We start from the raw sequence: 20,131 nt of genomic DNA, 5'->3' as shown, positions 1-20,131 counted from the left end.
AGCTTGTATTCTTTGCTATCCATTAACAACTGGGCTTTTGTAAATGTCTGGATCTTTGAAGGGAGGACTGCTTTCTAAGTCAACCTTCTTGTCCCATGAAGACATTATGACAAAAATTTTTGGTTGCATCATTTTTAAATGATTTGAAAGTCTTCAATTAGATTATGAAACAAATAGTCTCAAGAGAATCCAGCTTTTAAATCTTTCTGGAAATTGCAATTATGAGCTCACAGTATCTGAATAACACGATGCCATTTATCCTACAACATCTAAGGAAGAAGTGAACAGATAAGACTATGAAACTCAGGGGCTGACGAGATAGCTTAGCGGTTAAGAACACTTGCAGAAGACCCAGGTTCAAATCCCAGCACCCACATGGCAACTAATAACTGCCTGTAACTCCAGTCCCAGGGGATCTGACAGCCTCTTCTGTCCTCCGTGGGCATTGCATGACAGGGGCACACTTACCTACATGCGTCAGTTTGGGTGAGGGAGAGTGTTGAAGATTGCTCAACAATGTGAATATACTTGATGCTACTGAATTGTATACTTAAAAATAGTTAAAGTGAAGCCGGACATGGTGGGACACGCCTTTAATCCCAGCACTCAGGAGGCAGAGGCAGGTGGATCTCTGTGAGTTCAAGGCCAGCCTAGTCTATATAGTGAGCTCCAGGCCAGCTGGGGCTACAGGGAGACCCTGTCTCAAAAAGACCAAAAAATCCTAAGAAGACAAAAACTTACTTGACAAGTTTGCCTAGTAGAAAGATTTATCAAAGAAAGACTTTAAAACACAGCACCTCTGAAAATATTTGGCCTAAAATATTTACATATTTCAACACAGAAATAGATTTGAGAGGTTTTTTTTTTTCCTATTTCATAGTATATGCTTTGAGATTACTAATACCCCAACACTCATACAGAAAGCATTTCCCCAGGTGTAGATATTATGGTCTATAGAGAAAAATTAATTGAAGATGTCAAAGAATTAAATTTATTAACATTAAAATGAAACTTGAAAAACAATGCAGGAGGTTTTATGGGGAAAATAAAAATATAATTCATATTGAAAAGACTTATTCTTCAGGAAAACACCTACAACATGATAGAATAGAAAAGACTTAAAACTAATTAAAGCATGTGAATACAAATTACAAAATATCAGCCTCTGTTATTTTTAAATATTCAGATTGTTCCTTCTTTTATTTTTCTCATGTTCCTTTTGCTATTTGAACAATTGACAGCAATATTTTTTCTCCTTAGTTTCTAGGTACTTGAACCACGTGAACTTTTATCTTCTCAGTTTGATTTTATTAAAAACAGTCTGAGTTGCAATTTGTCACCTGCAAGCCAACGGATCCTGACGTCACATTTAATAGGGATATTTTGAAGAAAAGAAATAGGTACATAATATCGGCGAAGCAATTAGCAAAATAAACACCAGTGTAGATGTGTCCAGGAATACTAAGGCAACACCAAGTCTCTAATAATATATGTTCAATACAGTTTGGATAACGTTGCTCATGGCTTTCCCTCATTGAGCTTTTTTTCCTGAAGTTAGCAACCATCTCTAATTCCCTTGTCCTCAGTCATAGTAATATCAGTAGGCCAAGAAATTAGTTATCAAAGTCACATAATTTAAGACCTACCTGCAATAACTACAAGTCGAATATATATTTGAATCACCTATGAATGAGTGTGTGATAGGAATTTCTACCCCTTATGAATGTTACTTCCTCAAGCCTTTCTCAAGTGCATGTTGATGTAAATGCATATGAAAGAACTATCACTTAGACTATCTTAAATCTATCTCTTCTAGTTACCGCATAAGAATGAATGTAAAAGAGAAATTTCCAATTTGTGTGGAGCTTATAATCTACATAAGGGTAACCAAAAATAAAATAATATTCTCAAAGTAAATGAGATCTCATACTAGAAGGCAAATGCAATGCATGGCTGGGGCCGACGGAAACATCTAGATCATGGTTAAAGGTCCTGAAAGGAGGAGGCTGGCATGCTGTAGGTAAAGAAGAGGACCAGCGCGACTTCCAAGATCAAGGAAGCAGCGGATAGAGCTGATTGCATCACAAGAGTGCTGACTTTATTCTGAATGAAATGGATTGATTTACAAATGTCTCTTTCCCTGGCAACAAAGTGCCTCCCACTTAGGAGGGTATTGGAAGCCCGGGTTATTGATGTCAGCTATGTGTAAGGGGCGGGGCAATATTTGATAGTAAAAGATGAAAATAAAACCCCATAGCTATTTCCTTGAACACTTTCACAAGTGGACTACATTTAAACAAAACGGACTGAAACAAAACAAAGGGATCCTAGCAGGAAGAAGAGAAAAGCAGTTCTCAATAAGCACGTGACAGAACATCAAACCTTGGGCTCCTTTACTTGACTGAACGAGTCTCAGACAATTTCCATGGTAGCCTTTGTAAAGAGTGATGGATTCTCATCACTTTAAGCTGCTGTCCTCTCTATAATGCTAGAGATTGATGGAAGGGAGGATTGAATGTAACTGTTTCTCAATATGGGGTCCTTGGACCACCAGTAGAGCATCACCTCAGTACACTTGTGAAAATACAGATGCCCAGACTAGGTCTACATACTGGATTACACTGTCCAGGTAATTTTATGCATCTAAACCTGGATGATTTTGAACAGAAAAAGTCAGCTTTTCCCGGAGCCTTCTAACTTGGGGTTTCTTTGGACAGAACTCCCTATGCCAGGCCCCCAAACTCTTCAGTATCCATGTAGTTTATGGGTTGTATTAGTTTTTTCCTCATTGCTGTGCTAGATACTGGAAGGAAGCAACTTAAAGGAAGAGAAATGCATTGTGGCTCTTGGTTTGAGAAGGTGTAGTCTCTCACAGCAGGGAAGGCATGTCAGCAGAGTGCCGGTACAGTGGAATGTGAGGTTCCTGGTTACATCACTCAGTAGTCTGAAAGCACAGTGAGAGAGTCAGGCTGGAACTGCTTCAGACGTCCAGCATCTACAGCAAGGCCCCATGTCTAAAAGGTTTCACAACCTCACCACACAGCCTCACCAGCTGGGGACCAACTGTTTAAACATATGAGTCTTTGGGGGATATTCCACATTCAAACCATAACAAAGGCTATTGATCTTTGGATTAGAGGGAGAGTTGAGAAATAGGCTTCAATATGTTGTCTCATGGAAGGGAAGATGGTTTAAATCAAATTCAAAAACCTTTCTCATTTCTACAACTACCCAAGTATTAGATGTTACAAACAGTTACTGGGCAGAGATCATCTTCCATAGCAATGTTTGGAATCGAGAATATACTAAATCCTGTGATTGTGTGTGCTGTTGATTGTAATGGTTTGAACCAAGTACAAGAATGATGGCTGAATACCTGAGATCTATTGCCTTGTTAGCTGTGTTAACAGCCAATGACAACATAATCTGAAGAGATTTACTGTTTGGCTTTAAAAGAAGTATCAAGTTAAAGTATAATTAAAATGTTTATTAACCTGACAAGTTGGAAAGAGTGGGTTACAACGTGTCCTGTCTGAGGAGTTGGCAACACTCACTTCCCATTGTGTCTTACGGTTGCCTTCCCTACTAGAATATCCCCACCTACACTACAGGAACTGAAGAAATGGGCTCACTCCGTTTTTCTTAATTTGTAGTTTGAGATCCAAAAAGACACCAGGAAAATCCTTTGTTGCAAAACCAGTGATTACTGAGATTCTGTAATTACCTCACCTGAGACTTTTCTTCACACTGAGATCATGCAGACCACTCTTGGTTTTCTTTAAAGGTCAAATTACCTTGCTTCAGAATCTTCTAGTGATGGGCCAAATGAGGCTAGCTTAATTTAATACGCCTCTGCTACTTTTCTTTCAATCCAAGGGGGCATCCATCATGGGCTTCTCATTCTGACTGATATCGATCAGGTAATTGCCCTCAGCTTGTCAAACTATCATGATTTTTTTTTTAAGAATGAATCTTTTCTAGAAGAAAGTAGATCTTGAGAAAGAGGAAAAGACAAAGATTTCTATTAGAAGTTTGCCCCAAAGCTCAGATACAAGACAAGATTGGAGAGAAGCAGAAATAAGATGTGTGTTGTACCCATGAAAAACAAGCAATAATATGATTGAAATTATCCACTTGATACAATTCAGAAGTCCCAGGACAGAACATAACACAGCTCAGAATAATCTATTTAACAGTAACCAACTGTGTGGGTGATCAAAGTAAGTGTTCAAAAATTTTCCTGCCTGTGTTGGTTTCTTTTCTTCTTCTTGTCATTAAATTACTTACAAGATGCAGCAAGGGAGGAAGTGTTCATTTGGGCTTATAGTTCAAGGGCATACAGTTCACCACTGTGGGAAGGACCTGGCAGGTGCCTGAAGTTGACTTGTCAGTCTGCATTTGCAGCCAGCAAGAATAGTGAACAAGAAGTGGAGTCAGGCTCTGATACTTCAAGTCCCACCCCAGTGACTCACTTCCTCCACTTAATTTCCACGTCCTAAAGGTTCCACAACCTTCCCAAACAGCACCTCCAGCTGGGCACTAAGAGTCCAAACACAGGCGCCTGCAAGGGCATTACATATTCAATAGCAATGCTGCCTTACTTAGCCTTCCGTTTCAAGATCAGAATGGATACCATTGGTGCATCTCAGGAACACCATTTTCCTTACTCATCTGGTGTAAATAAACATGAACCAACTCTTCAATTTAGCCTTGATTAAGGTAAAGATGGAACCCAAATTAAAAGAAAAGCTCCCGTCAGGAGAGGATTTGCTGCAGAAGTCAAATGCTGATGTGGAGAGTTTCTTCCTCACATGGCCCGCATGCGGAGCCTGGGAAAAAAAAGAAAAAAAAAAAAAAAAAAAAAAAAAAAAAAACACATTTCCACCAATGCATACAGGAGAAAAGCCCAGTGTCACTTTATGCAGAAGTAGAGCAAACTTGCAAACACTCCAGTGAAGTCTGGAAAGTCAAAGTGTGACCACATCTAGTGTATCATTATCTTTAACAACTGTGTTCCAGTGAGTGCCGGGTGTCCAAGAGCTGTTTGGAGCCAGCAGGGAAAGGTGCCTGCTGAAAGGGCTTTGACTAATCACTGCCATCACCAGCTTGATGCCCTCAATCGAGAGTCCTTGAGAATAAAGCTACTGCCTTGTCACCTTGAGAGAAATCCTCCAGAAATAGTTCCTTAAACATCAGTGTCTTCAATAAAGCTGCTTTGTTAAAACCGTTGACTTTTTACCCAGCATTCCTCCCTAACCTGCCTTAGCCTTAAACTCTTGGAGGCCCTCCGCGACAAGGTAGCACTGTTTAACAGCACACCCATGACCCTTGTGAAATCTAATATTGCCGTTTTGGGAAATGGTATTTGTAAATTTGATTTTGAAATTATTTGGTTCCAAGTAACTCATTTGATTCAAAATTTGTTATGCACTCTCAGGAACAGAGTAGGAAATTTTACAAAGTGGGAAAACAAACTCACAAATGATTTTCAGATGAAGTAAAGTTTTAACAAATATTAAGTTTAACAATTAAGTTAGCATAATATCACATGGAGGCATTTCATAGAGTACTTATTAAAATCCATTTTACAGTTTTCGTTTTGAGATGAAAAATAAATCAACTTTTTTTCAGAAAAGTGCTTCATTTTAGCACACACCTTAGAAGACTGCAAGCCTACGTTACTTTTCCCAATGGGAACATTTGAGTGATATGATTTATATATGTGTGTGTGTGTGTGTGTGTATATATATATATATAATTGTTATAGAATATTTTAGAGTTTCCCTAATTAGTCCCTCTTCTATTAGGGCTAAGAAATATCCCCCCAAAATTGGACAACTGTACACAGTTACACCGTAGAGAATGTTGTGTTTCCCCAGGAAAATGTGACTCGGACCAATGTGGCTCTACACTGTATCTTAAACCCCTTACCTGTTTCCCCTAAAAATAGTGTAATATTTTGAAGTCCCTGAGAAGGAAAAGAAGATGGAAGGAAAATAGCGAAAGGAAATGAAGTAGAGGTGGTTTTGTTCATTGTTTTAGTTTTCCGGTCTGGGATTTTAGATATGCTGGTATCTTTCCCACATAGTCTCTTTTTTTCTGATCCTGTCTCAAAAGAATGTCAACAGTATGTTGGGCTAACTGAGCAAACACCCATTGAGACAGCAGATCAGAAGTCTGTCCCAGTGTGCTCCTCAGTCCACAAGACTTAATTTCCCCCAGGAGAGCACTGTCCCTGGCTTAGTGGAAGGGCTTGTGCACTCCTGTTTACAGGACTTACCTTCCCCTAGGACAGCACCATCCCAGCCTTGGTGGAGGGGTGTGCGCACCAAGCACATGGGCCTGTTTCTTCACTGGTAAGTGCAATCACTCTCTCTGGATGGCAGACAACCTCAGAAACTCTGCAGCCAGCTCACCAAAGGAGCTCTCCACCCTGCTTCTGCCTCCTCGCTGGTACCTGGTCCCAACCCTCTGGGGTTGTTAAGCAAATGTCACATCAACTTGTAGTTGTGGATCTTAGTTGCTGAACACTTTCTGTGGATCCAGACAAACACTACTTCTCAGGGTGAATGCTATTTATTTTCATTTTGTTCATATTTATTGCACTTATATAAGTGTTACCCTTTTTCTCATGTTTCACGATAATGTAGTGTCCATACGTGTATGTATGTCTATATGCATGAATGTGTATAGTCTGTGTATGTTTACCACTGTCCAGTCAATGTAATATACCTGTCCTTTCACATTTTCAGAATGAGCCATATTTGTGAAAAGGATAAACCCTTAATTTTAAAAAGCACTTTTCCTTTTAAAAATCATGTGTAGAATATGCCTTTAGCTCTTCCTTGTGTAAATAATGTGTAAAATAATCAAAGCACCATCAAGACCTGACAGCTTGGGCCTTTGATGAATAGGGCTTTATGTGGGATTATCATATGACATTTCCAAACTAAATTATATTTATGAGTCATATAGAGCACTATTGCATTATTATCCCTCAGTGTGGAGTCTGTACATTCCACAAGGATTGGAAGAAAATGGAAGAGACTGGGAATTGGATATTTTTTGTTTTTAACATGAAACTTCAACAATTTTAAAAAGGGAGCATGATGGGGGGATGGGGAGAGAAGTCATCCATCCCTCTATTAGTTATACCCCCGGACTGGCTGTTCATCTGAGGTTCCTGCAGTTTTCTTGGGAGTTCTGGGTCCTGTAGCATCTCTTAGATTGTATTATGTCATATACTCAAAGATAACATGCTCAGAAATCCTTGCGGATGAGTTGTTTCTCCTCTCTCCCTTTACAGATGAGAGAAGTAAGCAGACATATGAACACAACTCAAATCTCCCAGCTCTGCCCAGTATTTTCCTAGCTAACCTTACAGCTTACCTAGATAATAATACAGAAATACATGGTTCAAAATACCAAGGCCACAACACATAAGCAAAGCAAAGGTCTTCAGTTTCCAAAAATACTTATTTTATATTCTATCAGCCATTTTGGAAAATATTATGCCATGCTAACATTATTTTTGTTTTATTAAATTCATAACATTTTCTCCATTTGACATTTATGTTATTCTATAGTTTTTTACTGTTCATAAGAGAAGAAGACATATTCATCAGTCTTTCTTAAGTCAGAGCCTTTAGAGTGTGATGTGGGTCCTTCAGCATCCCTGTTGCGGTTTCCCCTAATGGTTTATAGCTGAGATAACTGTATCACCGGCTCCAATCCTGGTCCAACCACTTCTCCTGAGAGTGTATTTAGAGAAATGAAGAATTTAGCAACACCTCAAGGAATGTATAAGTTTGTAATAAAATGTCTACATCAAATTTGTTGTATATTGCATCACCTTTTAAAGGTCCTTCCAAGACTACATTCTACCTGTAGGCTTGTGTGGGTCATTATTCTCTAAACAGAATGCTATCTGATCTACCACACAACTGACAATGACACTGTTTCAACAGGTAAGACTGAAGCATAATAAGGCAGGAAAACTTAGATGCCGTAGCTGCTTTCTAACAAAACTATAAAATTCACTTATAAACCCAGGGATTGCTGGGAAAATATAATACAATAAAGAATTACTGTACTAGGATACAGAATAAAATTCTCTACCCAAACCCAGTCCTTACAAACATATAGTTCATCTGAAACTGTATTTGACACGTTTGGAATTGTCTGTGTCATTAAAGCCACATAACTTGACCTGTAATAAAATAAAATATACCATAGAAAGATTATCAGCCCCAACAGATGGCTAAATAAACACGATAATTGGAGTCTTACAAGTAAAGTATTTTAAAAAGTCCTTTCAGTTATTAAAAGAAATTCTGAGCAAATTCCTGGCATATTTCTTTAGTTCCTTCAGTGTGGGCTAATACTCCAAAGAGTAAGGTGATCATAAGTCAAAATATTGCCAAAATTCTATTGCAATGTTTATTTTTGAGAATTCATTAATATCAGCACTGACATTTCAAATTCACTACATTTCAGTTCCTCTATATTCCAGCCTTCCATTACCAATGGCATAATCACCAAGCTGGAAATCCATTGGAGAATGTATAAACTTATACAGCCCAGGAGAACAAGTCAGGAAGCCTGATGACTTAGAAAAGCAAGAACAAACAAACAAAGAAAACAAGAAAACGAGTCACACTTTCTTTTGACATATGCAAATCATTCAGTCATGGGAGGAATTTTGCCAATCCTTTATTATGAAGCAATAAAATATTGCTAAAAGATGGGGCTCTCTCTTTTCAGATTTAATGTTAATGTTTCAGATGATTTTGTTGAACAATAAAAATAAAGGAGATTATATGCACACCATTTAAAAAGCAAAGTCTCTACCAAATGCTGAATTTCACCTGAACCACTTCAGGGTATTGTTGCTTACTCTGAGAAACTCTATTCATAATCGATTATTTTTAGAAAATTAAAAATATTTAAGTGACAGAATCAGGACTCTCTTCACAGTGATCTTTAAAACGAATGCAATTAAAAATCTCTGACATGAGACTCTACCATGCAGAAAACTCTCATGTTTGTTCATAATGTTGATGCAGATCTCTCTCACTATAATGAAATAATGATACCTTATTTTCTGGAGTTTCATTGACAAGTAATAAAGATGTCTAAATGGGTGTGGCAGGGTAAGGGTTAAATCTGATTGTAATTAGATTGCAGTATGCATGGTCATGTGGTTAATAGTAAATTTTCCTTGATTAACTGGTCCTGTTTGTTAAGAGCTCCTATTAACATTAGTGCTTCCCGTGTTGGCGGTGGAGACACACCATGGACCAGTGCAAAATTAATGAAGGCAGGTACGCATGCTGATTAGAATGTGGCAGTTTAATAAACTCTTCTGACATTAAATTATTTAATGCATTCATACTCATGCAGGCTATTCGATGGTCAGCTTGACCACCTATGTGTTAATATTGGGAATTGAAATGCAGAGAGTGGAAGAGATACGGTGGTGGATGAGGTAATTAGCTCTCATGTCTGATAAATGGGGCAATACCTATGTGCGCGCATGCTTTAGCACAGCACAAATAGTGCTTTCATTAGCGGAGTCTTCTGCAGAAAATTTTATAAATGTTTAGTTTGATTTTTACACCATAAACAGTGGGTCTGCACCATCAGTTGAATATTTGAGGCAAATTTCAAGTCAGCTATAAGGTAAGCTGTCTTGTTAAAATAAATGGGTAACAAAAATTAGATAGGAAGCTTATCAATAAACATCTCCAATCTGGGCATAATCTTTTTCTATCATATAGAAAATACATTATATAAATATAAATGATCTCAGTGTGTGAGTGCAAATACCTATTAGATTTTGAGCAAAATAAAAAGCTGTTACATTTGCACTGTGTCCTATAGTTTATCCGGTGCTCGCACATCTATTATTTTATTTAATCTTAATCATGGGCATTTTAGGCAGGTAGTGTTTGTTAATAAGAGACTAACTCCAGACTTAAAAATCTCAGTTCCTATAAGTCAAAGTCTAGAGCGGTTAGCACAATTCTCCAGCTTCCCATAAAACTTAGTATGGATAAGAATAAACTACCATTTATAAACTAACATTTAACGGTTGATGAAACTTCCAGGAACTTAACATCTCTATAAACAGGGTGGCAACTTAGTTAGATTCAGTGGAAACTCAAAAGAGAACATTTTCTACATTTGAAAAATATCTAACTATACAGAGGCACTTTAAGTGACTTTCATTTTCCCCAGACCCCAAGTATTTTAGGAATTCCCAGGGACTTCATGAGATTTGCATGGAGTTTTGTATACTGAGCCAGAACAATCCAGACTTTGGATACAATGTGGAAAGTGTGAACAAAGCCTGTGGTAAGGTCACTAGCATGTCTGGATTTACTGAATCACAAGACCACCCACTGTGAAAGAAAGCTCTGGGAGAACAGGAAGATTTAATGGATTTCTCACTCTGGAGAAAGATTCTTCTCCCATCCTTCAGGATGACAACTGAAGCGAGAAGCAATTATCCCTAAAGCAGTAAAATCCAAGGAGAGCAGCAAGGAAGCCCAGGAAAAGGAGTGCACAGGAGGCCAAGAGAGCAGATCAGGCGCCCAGTGCTGGGCATCCTTAGGAAAAGGCATTCTACCTTTGAGCAATCAGTTAACTTCTCCAGGCCTTCATCTCTTCATATCCTGGAGCCTCTCACATCTCTACCAGGATATTTTCATTGTTTTTCACTAGGTAGAAGGATATGAGTGATTGTGCACATCTCCCTGAGAAGTAAACGGAGCCAAGGATTTCTATGGCAGACAGAAGGCACCTCCTTTGAACAGCATACTCTGTAATCTCCCTTCTCTGTAAGGCCTGAATGGTAATATGGGGCTTTCCTTGGCCTCTGATATCTCTATGGGTCTCAGCCAGCCTGGATTATACGATTGAATTCCTACTGTTTTTCCCCCCTCTGGCTAGCTTCAAAGGATGCTATGGTCCTGAATTAATATTTTCCTCTCGGTTAGCAATTATAGTGTTGGTTGCAGTATCATTGATGCTGTTCCTTACTGTTTCCTTTGAACAATGTAGGCTGTTATTGGTACCTGGCACTTCTTAGAGGTGGTTGGCACCAACTTATGATAGGCTTCCCACAACACTGTCCTGGTAGCCACGAATTCTGAAAGATGTATGTGCTGCTATTGTTGCTGTTCCATTTTCTGTAGCCATGATGTGAGCTAACAAAATGGATCATGTTTGCCTCTGCACGTAGCAGAGCATTTATGCAATTATGAACATAAACAATTTCAATTATTTGACTATTTTCCACCAATAAATATTATGAAAAATCACTATTTTCCATGCATCTAAATTATTCATCCCAAAGCAAAAACATGGATTCAAAATAACTCAGACTAGGCTTTGTCCCACCTTGTACTTGCAGCCTCTGTCTGCTTTGAAAAACAAACATGAAGACGCATTCTAGCTGAGTACCTGAAGTGGGAAAAGTCTCCTCCCAAAAGGCAAGATCACAGCCTTCATGCAGAATCAGCTCACAACAGCATTGAACATTAAGCATTGAGAATGGCGTGATTAGATATCTGGGGCAATGAAATGTGGTAAACATGAAAATGCAGCTTTGAAATCATGCATTTTGTTTCAAACTGCCCTGATAGGTCCAGGTAATTTTCTTGCTAATGTCATTTCCTCTGCATCTTCTAATGCAATATGTTTACTCTGTCCATATTTTGAGTTTATTTAAACTTCAAGGTAACTCAGTGAGAGAGCGCTAATTTTTATCTCTGTTTTACTTATTAGAAAACTAAGTCTCAGAAAGTTTAAGTTACCTATGGTAACAGAAGGACAAAGGCAGAAGGGAGATTCGAAGCGATTGTACATGTAGAGTCACACAGTTGCATATGAGAGCCACTATGTATCTACAGGGGAGGTGAAATGTGGCCAGTTTGAATTTGGATGTAATATAAGTGTAAGATCAGCTTTTGAACACTTAGTATGAAAACTATTATGAAAATATCCCTTTAGGTTTTGTATTGATTAAACTTTTTAAGTATTAGGAGTTGATATATTATCAAATTTTATCACATGTTCCTCTTTTAATGTGTGCCTACCAGAAAATTGTGTATACAGTATTACATGTTATTAAAAATATATATATTACACATGTGTATATATGTCATATGTGTGTTTAATACTATTAACAGTATATATATATATTTTTTCTTCGTTGAAGACATTCTAATCTTACTTGTTTCACATATTCTCCATATAGATTATTTCATTTGTAAGGAAAGGTGGAAAATGTAAATACCATGATTCTGGTGTTATAGTCATCTTCCTGTAAGTTTCATGTTCAGAACCCGATGCAGGATTCAAAAGAATTATCCATAAACACTAATTGTAAAACAAAGTTTGCTTTTCATGATTTTCCATGGAACTTTTCTGACATAGAGCAACTTGCCATGAAGAAATCTTCCAAACATTGGGAATTCGTGTCTAACAGTTGGCTAACCATCGCTGTGTGAAGTGGGGCCCCTTCCCTTTGCTGAGGCCTTTAAGAGGAAGTATTCTTTGCCAGTCATCATTTTTGCAAAAGAACTGAGCACAATGAAAGCTCTTGCAGAATGTGACATTGGTAAGCATAGATTTCAGCTGCAAATCACTAGTGACACTGTAAGAGGAAAGAAACGAATCCTTCAAGAATTGTAAAACAACAACTAACTTCAAGCACAACTGTGAAAATAATCTGAGAACCAATATTACCAACTGAGATGAGCTTGGGTTACTTTTCAAACAGAAGTATCCCTCAGAGGGAAAAAATAGATAAAATTAAGTTTTCTGTGTTTGTTGCTGGTGACCTAATGTCTCTTCTAAATACATTAGTAGATCATCAAGTCTTATGAGGTACAAGCTATCGGAAAAATATCTTAAAAATGATAGCAAAAAGCTACATGAAATATAAAGCCCGTGAACAACACACTTGGATATTTATATTTTCATGATGGGAGATAGCACATGTAAAGAAAAGCAAGCAAGAAAGCCCTGTAAATGTTAATGGGCATGGGTAGGAATTAGTTAAATATTTATTGGACTTAGAACAACACATGATACTAGTCCTTAGAGAAGACTGAGAAGGCAGATGCTTTAACCCCCTCACAGGTTTCAATGTGATCTGAGAGGCAGATGCATACCTGCCTGTTTTTTAAATAACTAATCAAATAGATAAATCCAACTTTTAACTTGAAAAAAGGCAACAACAACAACAAAATCTTTAATGTTCATTTTTAATGCTCACCTCTGCTAAAAACCAGCTGAATTTTAAAACCAATTTTGGCAGGCACTTGATGGCATGCTTTTAGCATGATGTTTTAAAGATTCAACTAGGAGCAATCTTTAGACATTAATGGAGGTCACATGCCAAATTCCACTCTCACAACGGGAGTCAGCCCATCTCTCCAAATAGGTGTCTTACTCTCTAGGCTGGAAAGATACAAAGAGACGTTCTCATCCCTCCCCTTTGGGTTCTAAGAACACCCTTTCAACACTCCTGTAGTGTAGGTAATTTGTCTCTAACATATTTTGCTGGCTTTGGTATGCAAGTTCATTTAAATCAGTAGAATAATCCAAGTGGATCAGGTTGCTGTAATGTTACATTAGGAAGGTCTGATCAATTTGCAGCTGAGGTATACCTAAATTCATTAACATTTACTCAATAGGCTTCCAGCAGGTGACTTTATGAGAGAAAACAGATGCATCTGAACATCAGCTTACCATCCATGTGGCTATTATAGATTTTTGTTCTGTCCATATAATATTGCTGCATCCTAGTCTAAGAGAATGTAGATAACGGCATCCATTTCATTTCTTTTCAATACACTGAATTACACAGAAATGTTCTCTGAGAGGCTTTGACGATTAAATGAATCCCAGTTCCACACAGGTGCAGTAGAAAGGACCTCAATGGCTTCCTAAGTGCTCATTATTAAAACTAAATGCAGTATGGCTCAAGGGCTAAACCACAGACAGGGCACTCAGAGGTTGTAGGTTCTAATCCCCATATCAATAGGACGACCCAAGGCAAGGCTTTCCAGTACTGAAAAGTAAAATGAAGCCCTCCAAGCACAAGGCTCCTGTACCAGGGTGAAAAACTTGGAGTCCTTCCTGTAACCTCAAGCACAGGCTCTGTGCTTCTTGAAGAAACCTAGCCCCTTGCCACAAGCAGCTTTTACAATTGAGCTAAGGAGGCTAAACAAACCAGAAATAATACATGAATGAAAGCAAGCTAGGATATGCTACAGAAGGTGCAGATGGAATTCTGGAAGCCCAGAGAGAAGAGAAAAGCATGGGCTGAGTTAACCTACAGAAGCCTTCAGGAGACACTACGACGAGAGAGAATGAGAGCCTAAGGAAGGGCCCCAGACCCTGACCAGTCCTAGGTCAGCCCATCTTGAGCCATGCAGTCAACTTTTATCAATCAGGAACAATAGCTCCTGGCCCATCAATGCTCCAAATGGTGAGGAAACAAAGAAGACGTGAGCACAGAAGCATTCCAAAAGCTACAGGGCTCTGAAGTGTGATGTGCATCCACACTCTTGGGCTGTTTAATTAAACTGAAACATAATCTTTCTGACCATATTTTTTTTAAAAAAATCTGAGTTACTAAGCATGTCCATGAGGAAATTTCTTGGTTGGACTAATTGAGGTGGGAGGACCCATTGTAAGTGTGGGTAACACCATTCTATGGACTGGGGTACTGGACCAAATAGAAAAGAACAAAAGTAAACTGAGCACCAGCGTCCCTCTCACTCTGCTTCCTGGCTGTGGACAATGTGACCAGCCATCCCATACGCCTGCCTCCATGCTTTTCTTACCACCATGGTGTGTGTCCTCAAACTATGCACCAAAATCAACTCCTCCATCCATCCTTTAAAAAATACATCTGGAAAGGGTCTGGTAGCAGACAACCTATAATCTCAATACTTAGGAGACTGAGGCAAGAGAGCCTGGTGGTCAAGGCCAGCCTGCGCTACATAGAGAGTCCTAGGCTGCCCTGAGTTAGAGAGTGAAACCATGTGTCAAGGATCTGTGTCTACAGAGCGCTCCTGGTCTGGAGGGAAAAGAGTTAACGCATATCCTCACTCAAAACAAATACAGCAGCTCCATGTGAAAGGATAATCCCAGGGAGAAAGGGGGAGGAAAGGATGGAAGGGAGGGCGAAAGAGTTGGAGGAAAGATTTGAAATATCTACTGCACTAGCTGAGTGATGTCAGAGTGAACTTTGTCTACTAATCCCATGCCAGCATGCTGAAAGAATTCATATATGCTCATCTTGGTATATTCTCCTCTCCTCCCTCTTTGTTTCCTTGATTCCTCCATCCATCTCTCCTCCCCTCTTCACCCTGCCAATCCTCCATCCATCTCATTCCTCACTATATTCTCTACCTACATCACCACCTCTTGGACCAACTCTCCAGCCTTAGCATCCTCTCGTCTCGTCCCTTCTGCCTATCTTTCAAACAAACTCAGTTCTGTGTATATGGCTCTGTGTCTTTTAAAAATAAAGTGACAGTCTGGTCTCCCTTAGTTCTTTCCCATTTTTCTCTTTTTCATTCTCTTAAAAATAAAAGCAAGATCTGTCCAATAAGGTGAAGGAGGGAGAAAAGACTAAAAATATTTCATGTAACTAAAATATGGTAAACAAAGACGTGTAAGATTGGGATAATTAACATTATTCCCAGGTGCTATGTATTGTTCCTAAAGTGTTGCGGATATTAATCTTGCTAATTCTCTTTGTAATTCTCAACCCATTAGATAACTGTATTACCTTTAATTTATAGACGAAAATGAAGCCCAAAGAGGGCTAGTAAGTCACAAGTCCAAGGAAGGATTTTGCACTCAGCCAATAGAGAGAATGGATGCTTGGTTATGAACTGATAACAGATATACTGAAGTGGGCTTTTCAGGGCTGGGAATGGGGGTTCTAGAATTCTACAGATAGACAGGGTGATGCCTTCCAAATAGGTCATAGCCAGTCTTGAGTACCCATCACAAGTTTGTAGCGATTTACAATATTATTGAACTCTGTCTAGACAAAGTTTTCCTAAGACTAGATTTGAGGGGTGAAATGTTATTGAGAAGTCAATTTGTACTGACTGCCAGCTTCACTGGAAAATAGGAGAGTCATATGAAGGCAGCATGTGATCCGGAGGAACCTGGATGTAATGATGCTTCAGATCTGTTTCTGTGGCTGTGATAAAATACACTGACAAAAAGCAGCTTAGGAAAGAGTGTTTGTTTTAGCTCCCAAGTCCAAGTTATAGTCCACCAGAGCAGGGAAATCAGGGTGGCAGGAACTTACAGCACCTAGTCACACCACATCCACAGTCAAGAGCAGAGAGAAAGGAAATGTACGCATGCTCATTTGCTTGCTTGATTTCATCTCTCTTGTGTATCTCAAGACCCCTGCCTGGGAAATTGTGTAGTCCTCAGTGGGTCTCCCCACATTAATCAACAATCAATACAATTTCCCACAGACATGGTCACATGCCAACCTGAACTAGATGATTCCTCAATTAAAAATCTCTGCCTAGGTGATTCTAAGTTGTATCGTGTTTGCAGTTAAAAACTATCCATCACAAATGAAGTCTGAGACTGCAATCGTCTGTAGATCTGGGGAGGGCCTGCTAAGTAGAAAGAGCAGACAATCATTCATGTCCCCACTGTACACACCAGGGGACCATCTCACTTCTCTGTAGGTACTGAGTCTTTGAAGGCACCTGTCATTGCAAAATGGTTCCTGCAATGCTCACCCCCAACGCTTTATATTTGATAAGATACTGAATCAATGTCAAGTTGTTCTTCAAGTTCAAGTAATGTCTTTTATAATTGTTATTCATTTTTAATATTCACATTTTTTTCTTTCTCTGAGTTTGACTACTGGAAACCCTCCTGTATTTAGGCTTCAGGAGAAATTCTTCAGTCACATTCCAGAGTCTAGTAATTGGCTGTTATTAGTACTAATGGGAACTGCACAGCCATATTCTGCCACCATGCACTGAAAAGCTACCCCTAAGGATTAAGTCTTAGTGATAGCTTTAATAGGCTGAAGTGTAATTTCCAGCACGTAGACTCTTCAAAAGGCAAAACACATATAATAGTTTAGGTTTGAAATAATAGGAAGAAAACTTCTGGATTTGTAATGCTTAGAATTGGAAATATATAATAAGTGATCACAGTTTCTTCCTAATGTGGAGGTGCATTTGTTGTCACTCACAGGACTAAACTGATAGGGGCATTCATTTCTCTGAGGGGCCTTATTAGCATCTCTCTTAGCCCCTCTTGAAATGGCAGGTCCTCTGGCTGTTTTTCTCTCTATTAGAGCCATTTCTTTGCCTTTACACATCTATAGCACACATTATTCCAGCATCTGGAAAATGTGTTATTCCTCTGTAAGTACACTGGAAATTACTGACCCATACAAATTTTATCAATGAGTCCCAATGCTGTGTCTTACTCCTGATGCAAAAATAAAAGAAGCTGGAACGTTTTGCCTCACTGATGCAATTTGTTATTTACTTTGGAAGAAATATTTTAAGTCTGCTGATAAATGACTACTAACACGTATTTTAAAGCATGGGTTAGTTATCAGGAAGGATCATGTAGGTTTTTCTGATATGCTTAAGACAGAAATCAACAGCATCTTTTATGCGTACATCCATGTCTTCCTCTGGTACTGTCTATAGTGATGCAATAGAGAATCCTGTCTGAACCAGTTCATCTCTCTGTGTGAGTAACTTCCATATTTTAAAACTTGATTCAACAATCATTCCATACCAAGGGAGATATGATGACTTTTGAAATACTCAGTTCCTTTCAATAAAAATAGATGAAATAATTCTACATAAGCAAGTTTAAAATGTCAGGAGAACAGAATGGATCTATTTGAAATCATTTTTAAAACAAAATTTGATTTTTGTCAAAGGTGCATGAAAAACAATGAAACAGGGAAACATCCTTGATATTATACAGTCCTTTTGATGGGAGGGTCAGTCTCAAAATTTTGAAATGACATCTAAAATATTATCAATATGTTAAAATATGATAGAATATTTTCTGAAAGTTTGCTTTAAACTAAACCAAAAATGGAAGGAACCGAAACAAAATGTGCTGATTGATTAAAACGTGAGTTTTAATGATGTACTTAGTGGGGAATTATGTTTATTATTTTAGAATCACCATAATTTTAAAAAGTGTTCCATAGGAAGTGTTGTGAAATACATACTCATCCACATCCTAAGCTACAAATCTTTACTCAAACATCCTTTTTAAAAAGCATTTTATTTATTATTTTCATTTTATGTAAATGAGTGTAGTGCCTGCATGTAGGTAGGTGCCCCTGTGTTGTGAAATGCCCATGGAGGTCAGAAAAGGGTGTAGGATCCCCTGGAACTGGAGTTATAGGCGATTGTTAGCCACTACGGGGGTGCTGGGACTTGAACCCGGGTCCTCGTCAAGAGCAGCCAGTGCTCTTAACCGCTGAACCATCTCTCTGGCCCCGCAAACCTACTTTTGAGACTTGTATCTCTTCTAGGCAATAACTGTAGGTGATTTTATTAATGTGTCCTGGTAACCAGGAGCGATGTCAAAAATAAGTTGAAGATATAGTATTTTGTATGTTTCTTGAGAAATTCAGAAGTGGTATCTATCACAGAGGGGGAGAAGCATAACATACACAAATTCCACTTTGAGTAGAACATGCTTTTTTTAATGTACTTGTCCCCTAGAATAATCATCCCATATTCATAGCAATGTTGTTTTTAGGGATTTATCTTGAACTGTGAGTAAATGTATGAAGGTTTGTTTCTTTTCAAGAACTGAGAAACGATGCCTTCTGAAAGGGGGCTTTCCCATTTATCATTGTGAAAATTTGAAATTAGACTAATATGACCCCCAAAGACCAGATGCTCATCCTCCCTTAAAGCAATTCTTATTTCAAGAATCTTTGGGGATCTGATCCCTGCACTTTCACATTAAAGGGGTCTTAATATCTCAACATGGTTAGGAATGACATAGCCTGTAAGGAGCCCAGAGGAGACATAGAAGCTTTCCTCTCAACAACACTCTGAAATATATTTCCCATATGTTTCCCAGCAGTGTTAGAAGCTGATTGATCCATTTACTTCTTAGTAGTTGGAGAAGGTAAGTAACCTCACACCAAAAAGCAAGAGATGGACAGAACACAGAGCTGAGAGCTATCATCTGTGAAATAAATGGAAATAAAATTCAGTGGCATAATTCTAGATCTAAATTAAAATTTTTGAAGAGACAATGGGCTAGTTTATCCTGTTCAGCTTTCTCTACCTTATTGATGACTGTTAGGTAGGTATTTTCTTTCCATTTCATGGCATTCTTAAACATCTCTACTCTATACGTGTATTGGGAGTGGACAAAACACAAATTTTTTGGTACCTTGATGCCATTGTAGAAGGAATGCCCTAAGCTGGGGAGGTCCTCCTTCCTGGCCATAGTTCTGCCTTCTTTCAGGGCCCAATTCATTCCCCTTATACCTCCTGGTAATACTTGCTCGGGACACGCTTCCTATGTAACAGACATATGTCTGAATGAATGTACACTGCTAGTTATTTAACCCACTAACGAGCCACTTAACTATGACATTGTGCTTAAATGTCTCATCTTCTCATCTAGACTATAAGAATCTAGAAGAGTAGGACATATATTTCATGGTGGTAGATCTTCAGTGTGTATGGACAGATTTTTGTATTACTCAAATAAGTTTTGATATTAAAAAAACAAATAATTTTGAAGAAAAATTTGTCATACGATGGTATGAACAGAACATACAAAGACTTCAACATGTTTCTTAAATGTCTCATCTTCTCATCTAGACTATAAGAATCTAGAAGAGTAGGACATATATTTCATGGTGGTAGATCTTCAGTGTGTATGGACAGATTTTTGTATTACTCAAATAAGTTTTGATATTAAAAAAACAAATAATTTTGAAGAAAAATTTGTCATACGATGGTATGAACAGAACATACAAAGACTTCAACATGTTTCTCACATTTTAAAGTATATTCAAGCTTGAGAAAATAGCACTATAAAACAAGACAGCTAGGGA

This window comes from Nannospalax galili, unplaced genomic scaffold (genome assembly GCF_000622305.1).
Source record: "Nannospalax galili isolate Female #2095 unplaced genomic scaffold, S.galili_v1.0 scaffold153, whole genome shotgun sequence".
In the NCBI taxonomy this organism is placed as follows: Eukaryota; Metazoa; Chordata; class Mammalia; order Rodentia; family Spalacidae; genus Nannospalax; species Nannospalax galili.
This window is presented reverse-complemented; position numbering follows the sequence as displayed.